The sequence below is a fragment of the Crocodylus siamensis genome, chromosome 1, assembly GCF_052110815.1.
Source record: "Crocodylus siamensis isolate JL-2025a chromosome 1, ASM5211081v1, whole genome shotgun sequence".
NCBI classification, from domain to species: domain Eukaryota; kingdom Metazoa; phylum Chordata; order Crocodylia; family Crocodylidae; genus Crocodylus; species Crocodylus siamensis.
In genome coordinates this window covers 273,268,977-273,295,801 of record NC_143395.1, presented here as the reverse complement: position 1 = coordinate 273,295,801, position 26,825 = coordinate 273,268,977, and the positions used below count along the sequence as shown (strand labels likewise).

The 26,825-nt window shown below is 42.4% G+C and overlaps 1 protein-coding gene across 3 annotated transcripts in view; it reads right to left on the bottom strand.

The window, feature by feature from the left end:
- Nucleotides 1-26,825, bottom strand: part of SH3KBP1 (SH3 domain containing kinase binding protein 1) — a 361,555-nt gene that overhangs the window by 118,969 nt on the left and 215,761 nt on the right. The window lies entirely within an intron of this gene.

Sequence of the window (26,825 nt, the reverse complement as noted above, 5' to 3'; positions counted from 1 at the left end):
AAAAAAAAAATCTGCATTATGAAAAAGAATCATCTAAGGTACTAAAAGAATTTTGTACCACTTTTAACAGACGGAAAAAATAAGGAGGGAAAATATTAATATATTTGTATATTTCCTACCCCCACCTTCTCAGAACTAAAATAGAAAAGAAAAACACCTCCATATCCCTCTAAAACACCCACCTGAAAGTGACACTGGGTTTTTTTGACTTAGATCTGGGAATGCTCAGTGAGACTTCTGCAACCTCAACTGTTGTTCACTCCATGGTGTACCTTTTATGGCCTGAGAACACCATGCTGAGACTGGTATGTTACTTTTATGAACCCTTACAGATTTCAAATTAAAGGAAGAAGACAGTTGTTTTTTGCCTCTGAAAAATGTTCACTTCCTAGCATGAGAAAGCTAAACATTTTTCTGCCACTTGTTATATTAGCAATTTCTATGAATCGGAGAATCTTGACATTTGATACTGCTAGTCCCTCAGTTATCCCCTCTGTTAATGAGCTAAAAATCTTTCCACTCTAGAGGTTTTATTGGGATTACACTGCATCTAAGTGACAAAGGGAACTCAACAGTTTAAGTTAAGTAGATACGCTGCTGAAACAAATGGAGCAAGACATATCAGGTTCACTGATGAGTAAAAATGCTTAGGAAATGAAATAAAAAGAGCGAATGAGAAATTAAATCCATGCACTCTGGTCCTAGCTGCCTCATCTCAACACAGCAAAAATACACACAATTAAACGAGGTGCATAAAGACTGTAGCTTTCTGTCAAGCTAGAGAGTCACAACAGAGGTACGGTTTCTGAAAAGGACATCTTTATTCAATTTTCTATTTTTTTGCTTCTCTGGCTTGTGCAAATGAAGACTCCCAGCAGGAACTTTAATCTGAAATTTTAACATCTGAAGGCTCAAATACAGAATCAGCTCGCTCTCCATCAGGAAGGATCCTACTTAATGTCTGAAATCTTTCAACACAAATCTAGACTGCTGTCATCCACAATCAAGTTCTAGACTGTAACAGTCAGCACAGAAACTGCTTTTACAAAACCTAACCTTTAGTAGGAATCAGCAATCCCTATGGTTGTCACTGGGATTTTACCGCCCCCCACCCCTTTACATTAAACAGTTCAGAGTCCTTACTCACTTTTCCCTTCCAGTATTAATAGTACATGTACTAGAGAATAACAGGGATGCTGCTGTTTCTTTTTGTACTAACAAAAATATTTTAGTTGATAGAAGAATAATTTTGAAGATTTATACTTTACATGCACAAGAATTCTTACACAACCCAAACCATTCTCTTTTTATACTGTATTTTTCATACATGACATTTCATAAAGCTGTTTCTTCTGCTTCTACCCTGAGATCCATGAGTTTTTCATTAGCATCAAGATGCATGTTTATGTGTTTTTAGTACAATCACTGTTCTTCCCACTTGCCCTCCAGGAGCAAGATAATACATTCTCTCTCAATAATACGACATATCCACCAACAATAACAGTGCTATTCTAACACCCCAGTCACCGGCCAGGACTTCTCTGTTCTAGGTACTATCTATAAAACAAAAAGACACTGTCCCAAAGATCTTATAGTCAGAGTAATTATGGCCCTCTTCACTATAGTATCTGAGTTATTTAAGAAAGTTCTATTTCTTCTTTAACTTCCTAGCCATTAGAGCACCGAGACTCTAAAACAGCCTCTTACTCGGCAGTGGTGGCGGCAAATCCTTCCATCTCCTTTTAAGATGGAGGTCTGTAAGTTTATGAAAGAGGTTACAGTACCATGGAGATCACCAACATTTGGGTGAGTTACAAACAATTCACAGCAGGTTGCCCAACTTAGCCGTTTGCTGCAGCTGCTACTTCAAAAGACACTGCCTCTCTGAGCAGCTGGGGCACCTCGGTAGTCTTGCACAGTTGTTTGCTACAGCTATGTAAACACGCAGAAAGTTGACAAACCCCCATCTTTATAGGGGGTAAGGAATCCAAGCCTGCAAAGAATGCGGGTCCTAACATATATAATGCATGGGCATAAATTCAACAAATCAGGTACTTAAACTCAGTAGTTTAACTCAATACATATATGGATCCATGTAAGTGGCACGAACTTACACCAAGTTCACATAGATCATATGCAACCCCATAAGAAATAGTTGTTATGCACATATACCTGCCTGACTAACCTTGTTTCTTTTTATGACCAGGTGACAAAATGCTTAGACACAAGAGTCGAGGTAGATGTCATCTACCTAGACTTTAAGAAGATGTTTGATACCATATCTCATTCTAGTCTTGTAAATAAACTGACAGACTGTGATGTAGATGATTACACGGTCAGGTGGGTGGCAAATTGGCTTAGAGGTTGCACCCAGAGAGTGGTGGTGGACTGGTCGATATTGACCTGGAAAGATGTGAGCAAGAGAGACCCGCAAGGCTCAGTCCTTGGACTGGTGCTATTCAATGTCTTCGTCAGTGACTTGCAGATGATAGCACATTATGGGACAAAGTTAACACACCAGAGAGTAGGGAACGGATCTAGGAGAATCTGGACAGATTGGAAAGATGGGCAGAACGAAATAGGATGCAGTTCAACAAAGACAAGTGCAAAGTGCTGCACCTAGGCAAAAAGAACCACCAACATACTTACAGGCTGGGGGATGACTGTCTTAGCAGCTGAAAGGGATCATGGAGTCATAGCTGACTCCAAGATGAACACGAGTCGTCAATGTGACAAAGCAATCAACAAGGCTAACTGCACTTTATCATGCATTAGCAAATGCATGACGAACAGGTCCAGGGAGGCGATGCTTCCCTTCTATGTGGCACTGGTCAGGCCATAGTTGGAGTACTACGTCCAGTTTTGGATGTTATTCTTCACGAGGGATGCGGAGAATCTTGAGAGGGTTCAGAGCAGGGCCACTCGTATGGTTAGAGGCCTGCAGCTAAGGCCCTACAAGGAGAGACTGAGGGACCTAGATCTCTTCAGCCCTCGCAGCAGAAGGCTGAGAGGTGATCTTGTGGCTGCGTATAAATTCATCAGGGGAGGGCAGCAGGAAATAGGAGATGCTCTAGGCACCCCCTGGAATAACTAGGAACAATGGCCACAAATTGACAAAGAGCAGATTTTGGTTGGATATTAGAAACAACTTCTTCACAGTAAGGGTTTCCAGAATCTGGAATGGGCTTCCAAGGGAGGTGGTGCTCTCCCCTACCTTGGGGGTCTTCAAGAGGAGACTGGACAACTACCTAGCTGAGGTTGTCTGACCCCAGCACTTTTTCTTGCCTAGGGCAGGGGGTCAGACTCGATGGCCTACTGAGGTCCTTTCCAACCCCAACACCTGTGAATCTACATGCAGCTCATGCATGTGATTTCATACAGGTATCAAATAGTTCCTTCATCACATGTTCCAAAAACGGTGGAGAAAGGCTGCCACAGAGGAAAAAATAAGAGTACTAGCATGCATAATAACTGCATCTATTTCAAATTATACTGATATACGGCATCACTTGTATCTGTATGCTTTTGTAGCAGTACAAGGATACGAAAACTGTTGCTTCTTTAAACCTCTTTAATTCAAGGTTAAAGGTATCGCCATTTTGCTAATCTGCTTCACTGCAGAAGGATAAAACAGTTATAGTGTTACAGGTGATGTGTGCTGAACAAGAGATCCCCCTTCACTTCTAAAGCAGCTAAACTCTGTTTTGCTCACAGCCTAAGCTTCTTCAGGATTCCTTGCAGCACAATAAAAACAGCATTATCTTGCATTTCTGTACCATCTGTCACAAAGATGGCAATAGTTTCATTAAAAAAAAAAGCAGCGATTATCCTCACAATCCCAATACCATAGGTAAATAGTACAAACATCCCATTATATAGACGCAGGAGGCAAGACATGGGAAGTACTTTTCTAAACTTGCACAGCCATTCAAGGCAGAAACAGAAATAAAATCCCAGTTTACCAATTCCCAGCTCTATCGTCTGGTAGCAAACTAGATAACAATACCTCTTGCAGTCTTCCAGTACATTTGTCTCTGTTTTTATCACGTTCCTCCTTTTTTCTATGCTTATGTCATGTTACAACAGAAGACAAAACAAAGACAGAAACATGACAGACCTTCCTTGTTCACAGTAATGCCAGTGCTAATACTTAAGTCCTTCTGTAGGTAAAATTAAAATGCCAGCACCGATACAAAGCAATTCAATATAATCCTCAAAAGTTAACTAATTAAAAGAAGTCTATACTGCCATCCTAGCAGACAGTGCCTACTTCAGTAATGATGCACACTGTTGCTTGAGATTCAGAAACAAACATCTCCGCCATCCGCCTAAGGGAGGATCAATGGATGATAGTACATGTCCTTCAGTTATTAAAAATAGTCCTTCACCTATCATACTCCCTTCACATCCCACCCCCCAACCCAAGAAGCAGCTCAAATGCAATATTCAAGAGCATTTCAACTGTTCTCAAAACAAGACAATCAATGGAACTTCTCCGCCATCTGGTTTTTTTTCTTCTTCCTTTGTGTGACCTTTCCTTTTCTTTATTAGTCTATCGTTTTCCCCCACACTTTTTTATCATTTTGACATTCTGTGCAACTTGTCCACATTGCCTAATTTTATGGCTTGTTTTTGCATTTATTTTTAAAAAGACGACTATGTGGAGCAACTTACACAGATTACATGCTGAAGAACCACAGAGGAAAATTAATCACTATCCTTACCCATTTCCTACACACCAATATAAACTATTTTGAGTGCTCCATGAAATAGGAAACTGGAACTTATCAGTTTCCCTCTGAAGACAGCTCTCTAATGTGGTATAGAAATGGAAAATGACTAGGAATATGTGACTTGAGTTTTCCCTTCCCCAGCAAGTACTTTAGACACAGAGGCTTCTCTAAAGGAAACAGTCTGCTCTGTGTATGAAGCTCTGCTGCTGTCAGTTTGGGTGGCCAGAGTGTGGCAAGCATCCCAGCATCCAGAGCACACCAGGCAGCCGTCTGTATTTGGCTACAAGTCACCATTTGAGAAGGACTGGCTCTAAGGGCTTCTGCAGGCCAGAAGCATTCAGTCCCATAGGACCCTCCCCTGCCTCAATCATTTTTATTGGAAGATTTTTATGTCATGCTGGTCAAGATAACTCTCATAATGTAAGCTTTGTAATGAAAAAAAAAAACAGTTTTTATTCATAAAGATAATATTCTGGATACATGTCTATCAGCAGCAAACAGTTAAAAAGATTCTTTGTAAAATCTGGCTAGACATTTCATCCCGAACACTGACAGGCTATTCTATGGTGCTGTTCCATTTCCCTGACACCCTCCTGCCCCTCTTTTTTTTTTAAAGAGAGGAAAAGGAAAGACACATGGCACATTGTAAGCCTAAAAATCTATTCAAAGAACTCTGTAGCGTCATTTCAGTGCTTGGGACAGAACTCTCTGATTTCTGATTTTAAATGCACAAGTTTAGAGATTTATACCTACCAACATACAAACCAAAAACTATTGGTAAATAATCAAACAATTTATTTGGCGTGTCCCTTCAACACGCTATATAATTTCATAACACACAGCAGCAACGGGCACAAATTCTGTTTGCTATCACTTAAAATGAAGGAATGATTGCCATCTAGATTTCACTACCTTCATGAAAAAAGATCTAATATCTATAAAACCATCAATCTCAGTTTCTCTGAACCCACTTGGCAAACTCCAGCCATCACCTCACACAGAAGAGGAAACACTTTCCCTGACAACGAAGAACTTCAGCTTTAAATCGTTATTCTTGAAAAAACAAATTAGATTTTTAATTACTAAGGAAAAGCTAGATTTCGTTTCCTTTAAAAAATGTCCTAGGGAGATGGTGCAACAGTTGTGGCTTATGTGAACTGTGAAGTTACATCATTCTTTACAGTAAAAGAATTAAAAGCAAGTAGTATAGATATCAAAAACATCTGTTTAAGTTTTATTTCCAAACTGACCAAAAAGAAAAAGCAAGCTAAACAGTTCCAGGACAGAATGTTTCTTAACAAAGTAATCCTTTAATTTAATATATTCCTCCATAAAAGGAGGATTTCTCTTCTGTCCAGGATCATAATGGGGAAAACAACCCTCCCAGTTTTACATTTACAATTTCTATCCATTGGTTAGAAGAATTAGAGTCCTGCTATCAGATATCCATGCTCTAAAGTATATTAGTTACAAGACAGTTTGAGATGGTAAAAGAAAAGCAATTTATTTAAAAGAAATACCTCTTCTCCCATTGTGAAGTAAAGCTGTCTTTCTACAAGTAAGTGTCTAAGAGTACTGCAGTCCTCCCACTTCCTTGTAATAGCTGAACTCATTAACTCTGCAAGACCAAGCCTAAACTGAGTCACACTTCTTCAGGCCCTCTGAGGAAAACAAAGCTTGCATTTGTTTATTACACAGGAAGCTGGGAACTTTTTGTAGCTTTGCTTACTTTAGGGTAGAAGTTTCCTCTTCCAGATCAAAAACTAGACTCTACTGGCTTCATGCACATGACAGCTAGAAAAGGCAACATAAGCAGGGATGTGCAAAAATTTTGTAAGCAGCCCAGACACAAAACCTTCTAAAAAATATTATAAGGAATTTGGAAAATTAATCTTTTTAATGTCAAATTCCAAATCCATTGTTTTCATCAACTCAAATGCAAAGAATTAAAACTTCACCCGATATAGCTTTAAAAACTTAAGGAAGAGTAAAGATGAATCACTCCCAGCAATTCCCTCATCCACAAAAAACCCAAACAACGTAACATTTCATCTACCCAATATATACATTTATGCAAATTAAAGAATGACTGAAAACAGGATAAGACTGTATAAGCTTATTTGAATAAATAAGAAAACAATAATCATATTGGCTATAAATTATACTTAGGAGATTCCAAAATGCTATAAACACTTCCCAGTTTAATTTGATCTCTACAGCAGGTTTAGCAAGCTTTGTAATATGTTGCAGAATTTCAAGACACACGCACGCAAACATGCACGCAATGGGTATAACACACACACGCCAACTATTAAAATGCAGCCCTCTCTGAATAGGAAAATGCACCAAGTAATGTCAGCACAATGCAACACAATTTAGAGACAAAAAAGATGCAGAAAACTTTACCAGTGAAAAACCTGGTTGAAGGAACTGGGTGCATTTAGTGTAGAAAAGAGAAAACCCAAGAGAAATCCCGTAGTCTTTCAATATCTAAAGAGGAAATTTCAATATTTTAAAGAGGAAAACAGTCAAGCGTTCCCTTAGCCACTGAAGAAGGACCAAAAAAAAAACCAAACCCAAAAAATAACAAAAAAAAATCAGCATAAAAATCAGCATCATTTGAATTTGCATCAAAGAAGACTCGATTTGAATATGAGAGAAAATGTTCTGCTTATCAGAAAGTGATGAAATGCTACGATAGAGGTGCTTCTACATGACGTTTGCTACTATAGAGATGCTTGTACCCATGGTGGGTTTTTTACTGTGACAATTAAAAACCCACCTTTTCAATTTAGGGGCTTCCATCACTGTTACAGTGAGAAGCCTGATCCTTTTTTCCCGCCCCCTCAAAGCCTGCCCACCTCTTCAGCAGCCAGGGTCAAGCTGTTTTTAATTCATGGAGATTTTGAAGGCCCGGCTAGACAAAGTCTCAGCTGGGATCATCTTGTTGGGCACGGTCCTGCTTTGAGGCGAAGAAGAAGCCCCTGAGCTGTGGGGGCCCCAGTCCTTTTCCTCGTAGGGGTAGCATCCCCAGGCCTGTCCAGGTGAGCTGCTAGCGGGTCAGATAGTACCTCCACTCAGAGGCAGCAACCACCAGATCCAATTCTTCTCTGAGTCTGCCCAGGGAGCAGCACCCTGTGTGCTGTTCCTGCCACCAGGGACCACCCAGGAATGGGTTGCCTTGCGTCTGGGACAGCACGGGAAGACAGAAGGAGGGCAGCTGGATGTGCTGCCAGCCAGGGAAGGAGGAGGGGATGGTGCATGGTGTGCTGGAAGCCCAGGCGGCCTCAGGGGAGCGTTGGATTGTGCACCTCCAAGCTGGAGCAGCCCACCCAGGCAGTCCCAGAGAATGCTGTCACCGAAGACAGAAGGACCCAGGCCGCCCGCAGCTCATGGGCTGCTTGGCCTGCTGGCAGCTCACCCCCCAGCCACGGGAAAGGCAGGCAGTCTCGGCAGGGAGGGGTGGAGGGGGGAAGGATCAGGCCCCTCAACATTTCTATCATTTCTGCCTTCAGTCCGCCTCTCCTGCGGTGGGGGGCGGGGAGGGGGGGGTCTGTCAAATTAAAGGCTGCAATGTTACAAGTAGCTATGTTGCAAACTAAACTGCGGATGTGGTTTAGTTTGCAACAAACTCATTTAAAATTGCAAAAAAACCCATACATGTAAGGCGCCACACAATTAAACTGCAAAAACAGGCAATTTTCTTCATGTGTACAAGCACCTTAGACTTCTAAAAGAGATCTGAGGGATTGGAAGCTTAAGACTACAGGAGGCAAACTTCCATAAGGGATGGTCCAGGTGCACTGAATCCCATCTCAGAGCAAAGGCAGGGGAGGATGACCTTTTTAAAAGGTCCTTCCAGCCCTATAGTCCTAAAATTTGTGAATTATGAAATCAGATAAACAGATCAGGACAACCTCACAAATGTATTTAACTGCTGGGAAAAAGACATATGGAAATTTAATAACCAAAAATTATCAAGACATTGCTTTCACATCTCATACAAAAGGATAGCACATCTATGAACCCAGTACTGCTTCAATACCACTCTACAGAACAGGTTTAGTAATGATTTACAGGGAAGATCACCACATCCTGATTCAATACACCACTTCCTGGATGTTTTAGTTGCAAATTTCCACTAAAATTATTTTGAGGTCATAATGCAATATATTTGCTTCGGTTTCACTTTTAGAGAAAATAGATTTTAGGGTGGGGAAAACCCACACCACATTATAATGATAAGTGATTCAATCAGCTATATTTTTTATTATCTTCTGTTAAAGAAATTTCAAGAAAACTAAAATTACCAATTAATGGAAAATTTCCAAATGGATAAGAAGAGATGACTATATAAACTTTTACTCTAGTTGTATAATAAGATTTTTTTACGCAGCCCTGTTTGAATTATGTACCACAGGTCACTTGAACAGTCAGAAATCTCCTTAATGCCTCAATGAATACAAAGATTATACATGCAATTTCAAAGTTCAATTAGCTAGGTTGTTTTCTTCTTTGTGCTAGTCAGCTATCCATGCTTTTATTTTTCAGGTTCACATGTACAAAGAAGAAAATATCTGCTCATTAAGACATTCTTCAGTTTTGAAAAGGTTGCAAAAGTAACAGTACAGACATATAATTAAAAAATAATTAGCATTATCACCTTCCTCGTAAGTTAAAATACTCAAAGAAAAAACAAATATCAACAAGGAATGAGCATTCATTTCAAGCTAAGACATATCATAAAAATATTAGGACATTATACTACTGCTGCACTGTATTTCAGCCATCTGGTTCCTTAAGTCATAATGTAGTTCATTCCTGTCTATACTGGCCAGTAAAATCATCCTAGCACTTCTTTAGGGGAAAAAAAAAAAGACATTTAAATAAGTTGCTTCAGGAGTAAACTTTATGATCAATGTATTGCTTGCTAGATTTTATTTAAATAAAGTCACATTGCAATTATTGTAAGAGTTATACAGTCAGCCAATTAACTGGAAGCTTACCAAATAGTAAATACAAAAAATGGATTCACTGTATTGGGGTTGGAACCCGAAATAAATAGAGACGACTCCATAAATCTAGCTTACTCCCCAACAGAAGTTCTCTGAAACTCAGCAGTATGAAAATTAGTGTACTTTTGCCCAAACAAAGCCTGGGAGCTTCCTGGCTGATTCATTCTGACATACTTCTCTGATTTATTTTCCAAAAGAATAAAAAAGAATCATAGGCCCCTGGCAGATATAACAAATAAAATGAGATTAATCTGTTAATCATGCCATAAATAGTAATCCCTGCCACACATATAAGGAATTAACAGCATGACAAAACTGAGAACTAGCCACAAAAATATTCCACAGAAGATGTGTAACATTTTAGTGGCTAGTTTCCTTTGTGCCTAAAACTGAAAGTGTGGCAGGATAAGCAGAGCTGGCTTAAGACTCCAGTGAGGTCCTGGGGCTGAGATGGACAGTCAACAGATTGCCAGTTCCACTTCACCAGGGTCTAGATCCAGCTCCAATGCAGTCTCAGAGCTGGGACCAACATTTGTTGATTCCACCCTGGGACTGGGATTGACATTAAGCCAATTATCAGTCCCTACCCAGGATTGCTCAGGTTCAGCCAGGCTGCAGGCACCCAGCTGTCAACTTGCTGGTGCAGGGGGAGCCTGGGACCCTGGACTCCCTCTGCACTGGCAAGTAGTCATGACATCATTGATATCTGATCCCAAGATCACGTGTCCTTGCCATGCACCTGTGGCACAACAAAAGGCACGACGGGATTGGGGATCAGTTCCCATCATGCCATTAAATGAATGTATGTCAGGAGCCATAAAAATGGGGATAGAAGAAATCTTGAAACCATGTCCCCATACTGAGGCAGCATCAGCTATATTATACTTAGAACCATGCCATGCACATATTTGTCTAACTGCTCTTAAAAACCTCCAAAACCAAAGTCCCACAAGCTCCTTCATTAATCTTAATTATCCATACAGGTACTTAAAGTCAGAATGTTTTGTTTTACGTATAAAATTTTCCCTTTGCAATTTAATTCGTTACACATTGTCCAGTGGATATGAAGAATAAGTCTTCCTCTTTGAGGACTTGTGTCTCCTCCTCTTATCTAGACTAACCAAATTCAGTTCGTTTTATTTTTCCTCAGAGAACATATTTTCTAAGCCTTTGATCATTCTTGTTGCTCCCCCTGAATTCTTTCCAATTAGTCTGTCCCTTCCTTTAACTGTAGTGCTTATTTTCCTTCTGTGCACAACTTTCAAATTGTGCACAGAAAGAACGCTCTTGTCAAGAATTAGCCCTATTCTGGGGCCCAGGATTTCTGCAAACCAGGCAGCCTTTAGACTGCGGAGGAGCTGTTGTGATCAAGTTCTCACTCTCACCTCCTTTACTGAAATGGGATTCAAAAGAAACAGAAGACAAGAGCAACTTTTACTGATCTCACTTCGGCTTATGACGTAGTATGGGTAAGGGGTCTTATTGTTAAATTGATAACGACTAATACGTGCAAAAAATTATTACAATGCTATTTAATATCTTGCCTAACCACAAACTCAAGATATTGCCTTGGTGGGAAAATAAGCAAACTCAAAATTGTTAACAGCGGTTTACCATAGGGCTCTGTTCTGGCATCCAGCCTCTTCAACTGGTACACACATGATATTCCCCAAACAAAATCAAGAAAAATGTATTTATGTGACAATATCACCATCCTAGCACAAGACTCTGATTCTAGTATTGTTCAAACTACACTCAGTAATGATTTGGCAAAATTAGAAGACTATTTTAATGAACAGTATTTGAAGCCCAACCTTGACAAAACAGTTTATTCCTTTTTTCATCCCACTAACAGCCTGGTGAACGCACAACTAAGAATCAGCTTTTGTGGAAAACCAGTAAACTATGAAACTACCCGATACATTTAGGAGTCCACCTCGATCATAGTCTCACCTATAGGCATCATCTACAAATAATTAAGAACAAACTTGCTACACATAACAACATTGTTTCAAAACTGGCTGGTACGAGTTGTGGAAGTGATGCTGTTCTCAGAACATCGGCACTGGCTCCCATTTACTCAGTGGCTGAGTATTATGTCCCAGTTTGGGGCAGAAGCACCCATAATAGCTTGACTCTCGACTGAATGAAACAATGGGACTCATAACAGGTACTTGAGTAGTCACTCTTGCTCTTGAGCTGTCTGTTCTCTCATATCTCTCCTCCTGATCTTCAGTGTAAACAGGCTACTTTAAAAGTTTACAAAAACCTGCTTACATTCAATTCACTATGAATTTTTGAAGAACTTAGTGATCCCCCTATGCTAAGGCTCAAGTCAAGAAGGCTATTTTGGAGTGCGGGAAAAGAACTGAATGACAAAACCTTTGACATCAAGAAAAAATGGATCCAGCAATGGAACACAATTGACATAATTAATACATTTCTTATCACAGACCCCACATCTAAGCCCTCAGCCTTTGCTTTATGAAGATGGAGCTGGACAACATTGAACAGGGCTTATACTGGATAAGATAGACATAACTACCTACTACATAAATGGAATTTTATTAAAAACCCCAAGCATGAATGTGGCAAAATCCAAACTATACCACACATCACAGAGAAATCTCCTGTTTCTCATTTTAATGGTTACATTGAAGACCTAAACCAGGCTATTGACAATGGCTTGCAATGGATATCAAATCTAAAACTGTCACTCTAGCCTTATCTCTCAGTGCCATTATTTATAGGTTGTTCTGTTGTTCAGTTGCTGTATTCCATATGAATAAATAAATACAACCCTGGTGCCCAAAACCGAACACGATATTCATGCGAGGCCTTAAAAACAGTCAGTGTCATACATTCCAATATGGTGTTGCTTTTTTCACAAAAGCATGACATTGGCAACTCACGTTCAATGTGTGAACTTCCATACTCCCTAATCTTTTTCTGTAGAACTGCTAACTAGTTGTTCCTCATTTTGTATTTGTGCAGTTGGTTACTCCAAGGTAAGTGCAGTACATTGCACTACTTATTGAATTGCATCATATTTATTGCAGATCATTTCTTCAATCTGTCAAGATCATTTTGAATTCTAATGCTATTCTCTCTGCTTCTGTAACATCTCTCATTTTGGTGCCACCTGCAAATTTAATGTGCATGTCATCCAAGTGATTAATAAAAATATTAAATAGTACTGGATGTAGGCAAACCCTCACTTAACACAGCCTTCCAGTTGAGTGAGTCACTGACAACTACTCTTTGTGTAAATCTCTCCACCAGTGGAGGGTCCACCTTAGAATAGTTTCTACTAGCCCATGTTCCCCTAGTTTGCTTAACAGGATGTCATGTGAAACAGTGCCAAAAGCCTTCCTAAAGTCTACCACCTCTATTGTTTCTCTCTGATTTTCAAACCGTAATTACCCTTATAGAAGCAAATTTCACTGGTTCAGCATATACTTATTTGGCTGTTACTTATCACAGTGTACATAATTAGGGCCTGCCTGATTTAAACCACAATTTCTCATTTTTTGTGAAAATCATGAAATTAAGTGATTTTTACGAAAAATACAACTTGCAATGAAAATCCATGATATGGCCATTTGCTGGGGAACTCCTGACCAAGCAGCCATATTGTGGTATTTCATTGCAGCAAGTTGGAGCTGTGGTGGCACCTGCACCACTGTGCAGCACCCAGTCTCCACCACCCCACTAACCCTCCTGCCAGCAGCAGTACATTGTTGGGAGGGGCCAGGTGAGCAGGGGAAGGAAAACGCTCAGTGCTGCCCCAGTGGGGCTCCTGCATATGGTGCAGAGCCAGAGGCACAGGCAGGGGCAGTGGCAGGCAAGGCTGAGTGGCAGCAACCCCTCATGTGTGAACAATGCTGCCCATGCTCCAGCCCCATCCCACCTGCCCACCTGTGAGTGCCACTGAGCCTCTGCTGCCGCAATGCCAGGCAAGTTTGGCCAGCTGAGACCCGAGGTGCTGGGCATACTGACAAGTGAGTCTGTTCCTCCCTCTCCCCAGCAACCATGTGGGTTCCCCCTTCCAGTGGGGGTGCCCCATGCCCCAGGGGGAGATTTGCAGCATTCTGCTCAGAGGCTTTATCTCTCCCCCCACACTGGACAATCCTGATCCCTGCCCCCAGCTCAGCCAGCCAGGTGGCTCTAAACGTGCCCCCTCAGCCAAACAAGGGGCATGGGGGGGGGTGACGCCACAATCTGGGTGCAATAATGGTGGGCCCCACCATGATCAGGCCACAATAATAGTGAGCTGGGCCTGCAATTTAAACCAGGCCCTAGTTATAAACTAGGGGTTTACATTTGGATTGATTGGTTGTTCTAGACTGAGTAGTCTATAGCTCCTTGGGCCCTATTTTTCCCCCTTTTTGAACACAGAAAGAGTTTGCCTCTTTCAGGTCTACAGAGTAAAAAAATAAAACAAAATCAACCTTCTTATGTGACACAGGGAACTGTTAAGTGGTAGCCTTGTTTTTTTTTTCAAATGCCATTACAAACTGCTCCATACCCATTTAAAAACATGGGCAAAGCTGTATGATCAATACCTTTATTATTCCTTTTTTCCAAAGAGCATCTTAAACACTTTACAGTTCAAAGACAGCAAATGTGAGAACACGGATATCTAAGGTATGGGAAAGGGTACTGGTATATGGAGAATAAGATACACTATTCACTGATGAATCACTATTCAGTGGTGATTTAGCAGAGACTCACTGACAGTCTGGGTTATCAAATTTGTTCCTGTCTATTAAACTCAATTTTCCATTTCCTGCTCCATTTGTTTTGTACTGGTGTTTTGTTAGGATTAGGGTTTCAGTCTTCCAGTTAGGCAGCAGGCATTTCAGCCATCCTTCACTCTGAGAACTGACCAACTATTTTACAAAGACCTGGTGTAACATTACCTTTTATTGTTGTAAATTATTTACTCCAAAAGGGATAAATAGTATTTCTGAGACTTTATTACAAAGAGCTCTATAAACAGCAATCATAACCACAAAATTACAGACAGGAGAGAAGGTTTGCAGAGGAAATTAATCCAACAGTTTAACACGTTATACCAAAACAGATTATTGTTTAAAATGACTGGGGTTTTTTTGTATGAGGATGATTATCTTTATGTAGATGAGTCAGGGGAGAGAAAAGAGAAATGGAACAGGATGAGTGGTTTGGTGTCAGGAGAGCCATATAACTATGAAAGCAAGGGGCCTGCTGTGTGGGAGTGCTATGCATGAAGTGGCTATAGACTCAGATCTCTCAGAAACAAAGAGCTTTATGCTCCATCACTGTTTGGAAGTCTCTCCCTCAAGCCTTCATTATAAATATTTTGGCTTTCTTCTCTAGGACTGCTTTTAAAGTATAATGCTATATCTAGGTGTGTAGCAGAGAAGAAGGGTGGTCAAGACATGCGTAGAGGGAATATCTAGGCAAGATGGAAAAGAAATATGGAAGAAAAAAGTTAGGAAAACTGTGTAAAAAGAAAGGGTCTCCTGGATGTCACCAACAGTAAGTACCATCTCCAGAAAACCCAATTCATGAATCTGAAAAAGTCAAGAACAAAGGGATCACAACCTAGACTAGAGATTTTCTTTTAAAGATTCAGGATCCATTTTTTCATTAATGGAATGCATTTCCGAAATGTACTCTTACTGTTCAGCATACGAGACTGAGTTTCCTCACTGTACACTCAACCAAGAGCGTCTCCCTAGGACTCACTATATGGGGAAAAAGCCTGGAATAGCTATGGCTAAATAGCTATTCTGCCCCAGTTCTTAGTCTGGGGATATTCTGGAATTGGATTAACCAAAATTGCAAAAAAACAAAACAAAACAAAAAAACCACTCCGTGCAGATAAAAGCAACCACATGGGAAGTTAGTGCGGGGTAGCTACTGTGTACTGAATTCACACCTCACCTATTTTGCAATAACCACCCTGTGACTTCCTGTGTATGCTACCTTTGACAGGCGACATGTAGATTATCCCTTACATCACATGAACAGTTTTTATAAAAAGCCCCAGTGCTCAGCATATATGAGATTCCTAAGTAAATTAGTAATATTTCTAGGGCCCCTGGTAGACATTCAGTTAAATATGTGATGGGATCTGATCCGCTATCCCAGTAATTGCACTTCCTGCTATACCACATGTGACTGGTAGGAAGTGCAGTTGTGGGACTGGGAATCAGATGCCAATTGCATCCAACTGCTGATGAAGGGAAAGCCGGTGGACTCCTGTGGCTGAGAGCACCAGTGCACTGATTGAGTCTCGTAGCCACAAGAGAACACTGAGCGCTTCTGAGGCTGGGAGCAGCTACACATTCATTTTAAGGTGTGATGGGAATTGGCTACAAAATTATTACCCATATTTTGTGCAATACCTTTGTGACTTACTCCCTGCTTTATTGCACCATTAATTGCTTCAATGCATAGCTGGGTTACTACTTAAGACATGATTTACTGGTTTGTCACATTTTGAGAATAACATTTGCCAGGGGCCTAGTAGTTCCCATGAGCCTTTTTTGTTTGAACACTTTTTCCTCCAGACTGTCTTTGGGAGGTAAATCTGCACTTGTTCTTTCCTTGCTTGCCCTGCAACTTTGCAATGCCCATTTTACTCTCCCAACAAGCAAGAGACTCTAGAAATGCTACCAGAATCATCTGTCTAATACTAGAACTTATTTTTAAAAATACCTGCTGAACGAGAAAGAGCAAGTGTGAACAAATGAGCAGAGGCACATTGACATATGCATGCACAACAGCGCCAAAACAGAATAAATAAGTATAACTACAGGAAGTCCCTGCACTCTGAGAACAACTTCACATAGATGCATGCAGCAAGTTTACCTATCTCTACCCATGCATTTTAAATGAGCATGCATTTGCTGCTAATAGTGCTCAGTTATACCTGCGAGAGCCAGTTTATACCTATAGCCACAGCTTCCACTTTTCCCAACTCTCCCCTCTATATTTTTAAATATATCTCAGGGTGAATTTAGTAACCATGATAATGAAGTATGTATAAATATCAGGTGCAGACACTTGGCACATTTCTAGGCCTGGAATTCCTGGTGACCTCGCCATATTAAAAGATCAGAGCAGTTGCAATCTTCTCCATTTTTGACAGATTAATGCAGCCATCAAACTCTTAGGAAATTGCTTATGTGGCTCCTACATTTTTTGCCCTATTCTACCTCTACCTGCATAGTAAAGCAATGATAGTTTAAGAAACATTCTTCAAAAAGCTCTTACCTGCAGGCTAGATAAATGGATAATAGCTCCAAGAGAAAGCACAAAGCCTAGTTTCACCTGCAGCAAGAACTGTTTTCAAAAGGAAATGAGGAAAAATTTTGTACTTTATATTAATTTAGTGCTGCTTCGGCAGCACATATACTAAAATGGGATTCAGCACTCTCCAGTGTTAAATCTGCCAACACAACAAATATAGTTAAAATGGACCAATTGATTTATTGGATTAAGTAATTATCCTGATTTCCATTTCATAGAAGAGGTAAAGAAGAGGGAAGCCAGAAGCAGTCCCACCTCACTGGGACAGTACAAATATGCATATATAATACTGGAAAAAAGTCAGTCTGGAGACCAAAAGCCATTTTAAGCAAGCTCCTGCAAAACGAAAGAAGAAAGCAAATCTATCACATACACTGATTCATGTAATTTTAAGCTACACAATCAAGGAAAAGAAATCTAAATTGGGCACTTCTGGGCCAAACTTGGGCTACTTTGATTACAAGCATTCCATTAATTTTTCTAATGAACCAGTAACTGGTGTACCTACAAACAAACATGTACATTTGGCACACCAGGAATGGGCACATCCATCATGGCCTTTTCCAAAAACCTTCTTACAGCATGCTGCTAACCTCAATGACACACAGTTTAGGCTATTACCTCTCTTACACCTCTCATTAGTGGAATTTTGAGAGTTATACAGTCAAGCCTTAGGTATTTTAATCCTGAATGAGTAAACTAGTAAGGCCAGCTGTTGTTGACTGTACAACATAAAGAGCAGAGAAAAACCAAAGATACAAGATTTTTTTTTACTTTCTCTCTAACACAATGATGACTCTGATGACATAATTTATTGACATAATTTATTTTCAAGCACTGGCTTCCTTTCTGTCCCTACCTTAATCCTTGTCAATGGCTGGGTAAGAGTCTTTTACTCTGTACCTCCACCATCCCAGGCTGCCTAGAATCCTTCTAACTCATCAACTATACATCTTATTTCAAATTCTCCTTTTACTTCTACTATAATTTATCTAACCCTATGCTATTGATTACTTAACCCTGAAACCATATTATTTAACTTAGTAAAACTTTATAGGATAGAGTTCCCATGAAATATACCCTCCAATATAATGATGCACTGAATTATAATAAATGTTAAATAACAAAGCTCTGAATTAATAAATGCCATCAAAATGGGGGTAAGCTAATTATTTGTGAATATACAACATGAGATTAGTTCTAATGAAATATGAGATTTGTATGCTGATTTCATTGTTAAAAAGCAGTCTAGCTGAGGCTGAACAATATTATAAACAGATAAAGGTATCAGTACATGCAATATGTTTCAACTCTACCAGAATTGGGAAGGTTATTAATGTAGGATCTGTAAAATTCCTAGAGAGTAAAGAATGTGAAGAAAATTAAGTAACATACCTGTGACTAGCCTCGGATGCAGATGCAGCCTGGGTGACCCTATGACCCACTTCAGTGCTTCCATACTTTTGAGGTGCCTTTCTGCCCCAAACCCCTCTCTCCTCTCTGCTGCTTCGCTGAGAACCAGCTGAGATATACCACAGGCTACTTCTTTGACCTTACCGGTCTCATTCAGGCTTTGCCAGCACTTACCAGAGGGGATTTTGCAAGCTAGAAGGATCATGCTTGTGTCCAGGCATGCACTAAGAAAAGATGGATCCCCCTTTCCATGAAAATGGAAAGCCTGTATAGTCAAATGCTCTAGAATGGTGGTGGGGGGGGGAGAATTATTTGGGCTGGAGGACCACTTAAGGAGTTTTGGTAAGCTGCTGCAGGTTAAGGAGGAGGGGAATAATGGGGGGGGTCAAGGTCAGGATCACGGGGCAGTGACAACGCAGGAAGTAGATTGTAACTCTGCCCTTGGTCCTGCACTGTCACCAACCTGTGACCCCAGCCCCAGCCCCTGCCCACCTATCCCGCTCCTAGATACCACTCCGCACCCATCTGTGGCCACATCCCATCTGCCCAGCTGCATGCACCCTGCCTGCAGGCATCCCGGGTTCGTCTCCATGGAGACTCCCCCACCCACTCCATCCAGTGTCCCCAGAGGTGGGTGTGGGATTGTATAGGCTGGAGTGTTCGGGCAACAGGGCTGGGGCCAGTGGCAGGAGCAGAGACACTGGCAGCGAGGCAGTAAGCCGCTGCTGCAAGGACTGCTGGGAAGCAAAGTCTGACTGACATGCTGCCTCTGTCCTACTGCATGCCCAGGTGTAGTGAGACAAACCACATGCACCAAGGCCCAGGCTGCTCCCCACCCCTGGGCTAACCAGGGCCAAGGGACCTGCCATAGGGCAGATAGAATCCCTTGGTGGGCCAGTCCCAGCCTCCAGGCTATATTTTGACCACCCCATCTCCAGAAGCTAGTTAGCACTGACAATAAGTCAGTAAAAAGCTAACAAAAAGGATTTATTACAAAACACAAGAACAAGCATAAGAAATCAGTAACCACATGCTGAGATGCAGACAGAGATATAAGAATAAACAAACAAAAGAAAATATCAAAATAATAACCTATTCCTGCTCTGCACCTTGCATACAAGGATGCAGTCCCTAGTCAGCTTCAACAGGTTAAGAAGCAGCTTCTCCCTCTGACCTCCTTGCCGAGGTCTCCTACAATTTCTCCTGCCAGCTTGCTTTATTTTGTCTTAGGCTGAGAGATCACAGCCTCCCCCTGTGCCCTGGAAGATTGCCATGGAGATAAGCAACTGTACTTAAGCCTGCCTCTAGGGCATGGTTTATCTGGCTGTTCATATACCTCACTCTTGGGGGAGTGGGGGGATCACATTAGGCATATAACTTCCCCTCCCCATGCCCCAGAGGTGCATGTTTACCAGATCTAATTAAGACCAGGAAACTATATGCATCCTTTGAAACGAAGAACCCCAGACCCGAGATTGCAGCTGCTCGCTGAATTCCATACTCAGAGAGATGTCCTTCCAGGCGGTCTCTTCCTTTAAAGTATAAATTTAAGGGAGACAGTAAACAACTCTAGTCAAACACTAATTCTAAGCCATTACTGCCCTTCAGCCATGTAGGCCTTGAGTCTTTCTTAGGTGTCAAAGAAATGCATTGCTTACTACAGGTTTCCCTTCCTTTATGCTGTACATACATTCCTGGAAAATGGCACATAACTCAAATTCGCATAAAGGGAACCCACTTTATAATGTAACAAATACGGATATGTTCTAAGACATCAACTGTATTTACCTCCAGACCTACTTCTACCACTTTTACAAGACAATTTTGGTACTCACCAACAGCAGACAGTACAGTACACACAAGGAGAGGGGGGTACTGTCATAATGGGGATGGCAACTACAGAAACATGGGTCAAAGACAATGAGCAAGGAGCACAGATCCACACAGGAGACTATATTTTGGCGTGTATCACTCCCCCAGTGTACTGTACAAGCAGCTGACTGTGGGTTTCTATCACACTGATTGCATAAGAGTGAATTTACCTCACATATAATAAAATTTTGGTATAAAAAGGGTCATCATATAACAGTGAAATCACACAAAGAACCTGCATAAAGTGAGGGAAACCTGTGTTTGAAAGTCATTATCATACTGTGCCATCCTCACCATAATATAACATATCAGGAATATATTTTATATCAAATACCACAAGGACAATAAGGTTAAATACAGCATGACTTTACTTGCCATTACTTGAGTGAAATCAACTCAAGAAACTAAGCAATCCCTAGGTTTATGACAAGTTGTCTGTTTCTTTCTGCCTTTATAAAAGGGACAAATGAAGACATTCAGAGAGGCTACTTTGTGTAGATGAGGTGCTCTCTAAGAGGTGACCCACCATACGCAAGAGATATAAAGGGATTAAAAATGAAAGCAGTCAATATGCTACCCATATGTAGGTTCTTTAAAACAGAAATTTTCCACATAATGCTCTGTGGGATGCTATATGCAGGTCTCACTAATCAGTGATCCTCTTGCTTTATTAAGGAAACAAAAAGGAAAAGAGAGAGAGAATGCCAATCAGAAGACCATCTGCCAAATTTACCAGGCAACACAGCACTCAGCAAACTGAACAGCAGTGTGGGAGTTGAGCAATTCCCCAGACTACAGGGGAATTAAGCAAAATGAATTATTAGTATTTTCTCCCTCTGCAAAAGTAAGAGTGGAGTTTGCTTCTTCTCATGGCCAGCATGAAATGGCAAGGAAGTTTCAGCAGCCAGGGATATATGGAAGGGAAAAATGTTGGTGTAACAAGGAGCCAGAGGCTAAAGGGATGCTGCAGCAGGTTAAGCTTGTTGGGTGGCACCAGCAGCAGAACAAGGGCCAGCTGTGGTGAACTCAGCAAACAATATCAGCCAGGATAGGAGTTACTCCTGGGGGAAGTGATTATCCCAGGAGCTAGCTGCAAAGCAGTAAGTTGTACAGGGGGCAGAAATCTAAGCAACCCAGGAACAGACCTCCAGGTAACAGAAGGTACAACCCCAGGCAGCTGAGCTAAACTCAGGAGGAAGGCAGGCCAGCCATCAGGCCAAAATGGAAACCCCTGTGGGTCACTGGAGAGCCACCTGACCAGAAGAAACAGGGCTTTGGAAGCACACAAATGCCTGAGGACAGCTGGTCAGTCTGGTCCTACAGGCATCAGGGAAAGGAGCTCCTGGGCAGGATGACTGCAGAGAGGGACTGACCAGCATACAGGCTGTCCCCAAGATGCAAGTAGAGAACTAAGGGGGACTTGTAGCTTGCGAGGTAGCAGAGGTGGGGAATTATGGACCTAGTGTGGGAATAATTTTAGTTATACAGCCAGTGGGCTTGGATTTTTGTTCTGCTTAAGTACTGACGGACCAGATGTGGCTATCCAGGTGCAAAGACAAGGCCACAGTGGGGTGCCTGAAGGGCATCTGAGGTTCAGGCCTCAGTATGCCCCTCAGGTGCTTCGCACTCAGAAGCACACAGCCTAGTCTGGGGTCAGAGACCCAGAGGGCTGGGGCAGGTGTGCAGTGTTAGGCCAAGGCAGGGAGAGCTATGGCAAGGGTCAGGCAGTTTATCTTAGGGTCAGGAACCCAGAGGGTTATGGAGCTGGTGCAGGCTGAGGCTGAGTGCCAAGGCCAGTGAAAGCAGTTCAGCGTGGAGTCTGGGACCCAGAAGGCTGACAACTGGAGAAGAATTATAGCCACTGTGCAAGGGCCAGGGGGTCCGGAATGGAAGACTGGAGCCAAAGCAGGCTTAAAACAAGTTAGGGCTAAAGCTTGGAAAGTCACTGAAGCCCAGGACAGGCAGAAGCCTGATCAGGGCCAGAGCCTTGCCAGGGCAGGGTGCCCAGCAGGCTAGGTTTATTAGTTGTTTAACAGACAGGGCCACCAGGCCCAAAGGACAATTTAAACTAACATCTGCAAGGCATGGGCAGAAGGAGGCCATGAAAAGCCCTTAAGGCAACTGGGTACCCTGGAGCTTGGATGGGGCTGGGGAGCCCACTTAGTGCTTGAGGGCCAGATGTGGGATCAGCTGGGTCTGGGAGGGACTCACTGGCCAAAGAATAGATAAGGGTTTGCTCAGGGACCCTGAGGCAGCCTCCCTTTTCTTTTTTTTTTTTAACATTAAATAACTCCATCAAGGCATGGCAAGTGAGAGAAACCAGGGTACCCAAGGAGCTGCAGCAGGAGAGGAGCCACATGAACACCAGGGGCCATCACTGCCCGGTCTTGTCACAGTTGGTTTGTGGTCATATATATACTGTGTATAGCAAGTATCAGAACCAGGGAAAGAATAAAACAACAGGAGGGTAGTCTTTTGTGTCATTCCAAGGATACAGTTGATTAAGTGGCTCTTCAGCCATTCAAAGGTTAAGTACACTATCTAAATGGATGGAGGGGAAAAAAAGGTAATTTAAGGGGCACATATTACGTATTATTCAAGCATTTCCTGATACATCCTGGAAACATATGACCTAATGTATTCTGTCTACAAATACGTTGCTATCATATTCCATTAAAAATAACTACTTCAGGAAATCTGTATACAGAGGAAGGATGGTCTGTGGTTATGCCACCAGACTGGGAGCATGGAGACTGTGGATTCAGGTTCTGATTGTGGCACAGCCCTCCTGTCTGACCAGAGATAAGTCTCATTCCCCACTGGTAACACAGGCATAACATCATTTCTCATCACTACAAAGTGAAATGAGACTTCCCCCATATCACAAAGGCCAGAGGGACGCTCTAAACTTAGCTGCATGAAATGAGGGCCCAAGAAGTTAAGAGTCTGTATCCTTTTTTATGAAGTACCATTCACTTAATCTGTGCCATGCAGATGAACATGCGTACAAAGAACCTATTCTATGGCATTACCAGAACAGCAAAAATGTGTAAATTTTAAACTGTTTGAAATAGACCTGAAGGAAACTGAATACTGCATTCTGGTATAGCTTGTGTCCACATACAGGTGAACATTTAATGGTAATCATAGAATCATAGAAGTAGGGTTGGAAGGGACCTTGTAGATCTTCAAGTCCAACCCCCTGCCTGGGCGGGAGAAAAACTGGGCTCAAATGACTCCAGCCAGGTAGGCATCAAACCTCTTCTTAAAGACCCCCAAGGTAGGAGCCAGCACCACTCTCTTGGAAGTTGGTTCCAGATCCTAGCCGCTCTGACCATGAAGTAGTTCTTACCGATGTCTAATCTAAACCTACTCTCCAACAACTTGTGGCCGTTATTCCTTGTTATGCCAGGGGGCGCTAGGGGAAACAAAGTCTCGCTCAAACCCTTCTGGTCCCCCCAGTGAGTTTATAGATGGTCACCGGGTCCCCCCTCAGCCTTCTCTTGTGAAGGCTGAACAGGTTCAGGTCCCGCAGCCTCTCATTGTAGGATCTGCCCTGCTGTCCCCAGAACATGCAGGTGGCCCTCCTCTGGACCCTCTCAATGTTGTCCACATCCCTCCTGAAGTGGGGCGCACAGAACTGGACACAGTACTCCAGCTGTGGCCTAACCAGTGTTGCAGAGAGGGGGAGGATCACCTCCTTGCCCCTGTTAGAGATGCATCTGTGGATGCACGACAAGGTCCGGTTAGCCCTGCCAACCATGACCTCGCATTGTTGGCCCATGTTCATCTTGGAGTTAATAATGACTCCAAGATCCCTTTCTCCATCCATGCTCTCAAGAAGGGAGTTTTCCATCTTATAAGTGTGCTGCTGGTTCCTACTGCCCAAGTGCAGCACCCTGCACTTGTCAGTATTGAAGCACATCCTGTTTTTGCTAGCCCACCCCTGTAACCTATCCAGGTCTTGCTGCAGTCTTTCCCTCCCTACTAGTGTGGTCACCTCACCCCAAATTTTGGTAAAAATCAGCAAATTTAAACAGGTTGCTTTTCACTCCGTTGTCCAAATCGCTGAAAAGGAAATTGAACAGCGCGGGCCCAAGGACCGAGCCCTGGGGGACTCCGCTGCCCACCTCTCCCCAGGTCAAATATAACCTGTCCACCACCACCCTCTGAGTATGACCCTTCAGCCAATCTGCAATCCATCTGATTGTGTAGGCATCAATGCCACAGTCGCCTAGTTTTTTTAATGAGGATGGGGTGGGCAATGGTGTCAAAGGCCTTGCTGAAGTCCAGAAAGACTACATCCACGGGAACACCTGCATCCAATGCTTTTGTGACCTAATCATAAAAGGCAATCAGGTTGGTCTGACATGACCTGCCCCTAATGAAACCATGCTGGTTGTCCTTGAGCATCATCCCTGAAGCCGGCCCATTGCAGATGTGCTCCTTGATGATCTTCTCAAAGAGTTTCCCTAGGATTGAGGTAAGACTGATGGACATATAGTTGCCTGGGTCCTCCCTCCTCCCTTTTTTAAAGATGGGGACCGCGTTGGCTATCTTCCAATCATCTGGCACCTGGCCCGAGCACCACGAGCACTCGGAAAGCCATGCCAAGGGCCCAGCAATAACCCCTGCGAGCTCCCTCAGCACCCTGGGGTAAAGAGCATCTGGACCCGCTGATTTGAACATGTCCAGCCCCTCCAGAAGCTCTCTAACCCGGTCCTCCCCAACCTGAGGTCTGGAGGAGTTCCCCTTGAGTCCGCCTTGCATCACGGTGGGGAAGTCCCAGTCCCTGCACAAGAAAACGGAGGTGAAGAATTTGCTAAAGAGGTCTCTCCTCTGGCGCAACCACCAGATTGCCCACAGAATCTTGCAGGGGCCCCACATTTCCCGGTGCTTTCTTCATCCTCCCTATATATTTGAAAAAGGACCTTTTATTATCTTTCATCTTGGACGCCAGCTCTATGTCCGCCTTAGCTTTCCTGACAGCATCCCCTACAGACCTGAGCAGAGGAGATATACTCCTCTTTGGAGATAGCACCCCACTTCTACCAGGTCTACGCCGCCTTTTTGGCAATAAGGCATTCCTGGACACCCTTAGTGAGCCAGGGGGGCTTTCAGGCATTCCTGCCCCCCCTTGCTTCTTGTTGGGATGGCCACCCCTGGACCCTAAGTATCGTCTCCTTAAGGAACGACCAGTCATCTTGGGCACTGAGTTTCCCCTGCTCTTGAGAACCCCAGTGCCTCTCCCACTAATCTCAATTCGTTGAAGTTGGCCCTCTTGAAGGCTAGGGCTACCGCCTTGCTGCAGGCCCTTGACACCCTGCCCTGGATGGTGAATTCCAGCAAGCAATGATCGCTATCACCCAGGTGGTCAAGGACCTGGAGGCCACTCACCAGGTCGTTGCCTGTGGCCAGGACCAGGACCAACAGGGCATTTCCTCTGGTGGGGCTGTGCACCTCCTGGATTAAGTGGAGGATCATAAATACTGCTCTCAGGCAAATAGGTAACGTGCATCTATTTTATCAGATTACAGGTCTGTGCTATATACTAGATTTCCTCAGCATACATACAAACAGAATGCATTTTTTAAAATATACATTTCCTTGTTCACAGCTCTTGTCCTTAACAGTATGCATGCCTAATTTAAGCCCAACCACTGACATTAACTGCTTTACTAAATTCAGATGCCTAATGAAACAAGATGCTAGAAACCATCACAATGATATTAACAGAGAAAAAAAGTTAAAAGTTTTGGTGACAGTAACACTCTTTCTCCACATCCTCAGGAAGCTCACATCAATAGTTTCCATAGAAGAAAATCCTAAAGGTCTTATTTTCCCCTTCTCACAGCTACTTCCCCTCCCCTCTCTTATTAGAAGTATTGAGTCTTTTCTTGTAGTTTCTCTGCTTTTCCTTGGAGACTAGTAAAACAGGGAAACTCTCTGAAAGGATAAATCTTTAAAAAAGGAAGCTTTTTCCCAAATGCTAGTCAAGAGCTTCTTCACGTACCATGTAGAAACAAAAGGAATAAAACATTCTCCCCTTCGTGGGTTGCCTCTACACTTTTATTTAGCAGATAGGTAATTTGCAAAGACATTTTTTGATTTAACAATCTTAGCACTGATTTAAAGTTAAATTCTGTGAGTATTTTTTGAAGCATCCTTTTTGCCAACATGAAGATACAGTGATTGTATATATTAATTATTATAAAAGCTAAATATTATTTATACTACAGAGCTGTTAACCAGAGATCTGAAATGGAGGCTAAAGGATTGCTCCCAGAACTAACAGTGGAGGATGTGTGAGCAACAGAATAAATCCTTCAACAGAACACCCTTCATCCAGGCAATTAAGGTAAGCTAAGATCAACTCCCCATGAATCCATTTGCCTGCATTTGGCATAGCAGAAGACAAAAAAATAAATTCAACCAAAGCAAAGACCAGGAACGCAACTGCAAAGCTCTGAATTCTAGCGGTTGTCAGAAT